Source organism: Protopterus annectens, chromosome 16.part0 (genome assembly GCF_019279795.1).
Source record: "Protopterus annectens isolate FY-2018-M chromosome 16.part0, PAN1.0, whole genome shotgun sequence".
NCBI lineage: Eukaryota > Metazoa > Chordata > Ceratodontiformes > Protopteridae > Protopterus > Protopterus annectens.
Window position 1 is genome coordinate 844047363 of NC_056750.1, and position 863 is coordinate 844048225.

Sequence of the window (863 nt, forward strand, 5' to 3'; positions counted from 1 at the left end):
TGGATTTTCTACCATAGAGTCTTGCCTTTCCAAGTCTGATGAAGACGATCAGATGATGTTGCCATATCCTGTGAAGACTGAAAAGTTATTTCCTAAAGTTGAAGTAATTTTGAACTCTTTACACCAAGCTGGATTGTCAGCTAACCAAGCTAAGTTCAAGCAAGGTATGGCAGAAGTCTGCCATGTGGGCTGTATAAAAGGAAAAAGACTATGAAATCACAGATGAAAAAGTTGAAGACAGTTCAGAAATGGCCCATGTCAATCACAAAAAGCAGGTCAAGGCATTTCTAGGCTTCATGAATTATTTTCAACAGATTGTCCTAGACTTTCTTACCTTCACTTACTGTGACTGACCTAACCAAAGGTAAGGCTGTACTGAAAGTTCAGTGGAGAGTTGAAGCTCAACAGGTCCTTACAAAAATAAAAATGATGGTGTGATAAGGACCTATACTGACAGTTCCTAACATCTCCAAACAGTTCCTTGTCCAGAACAGTGCCTCCTAATTAGGCATCAGTGCAGTGTTGTCTCAGAGTTTGTGGGGGAGGGACATTTCATCTGTTACATAAGTGAAAACACAGCAATGTGGAGAAATGATATTTGGTAAGACAAAGCGAGTTTCTAGCAGCCATTGGGGTCCTCACCACTTCCACTCAGTATCGCTAGGAAGAAACATTGCACTCATTACAGGCAGTGCCTATTTTCAGTATCTTTACTGACAGAAAGACAGTGATTCCAATCTGTCTCACAGGGCAATTACCCAGCAAGCATTGCTTATCATCCAAGTCATAGCCTTCATAACGATGAGCTGTCCCAGCTGTACATTCCATCCACTGGGGCTTGAACTGGTGTTTCATGTTGGGGC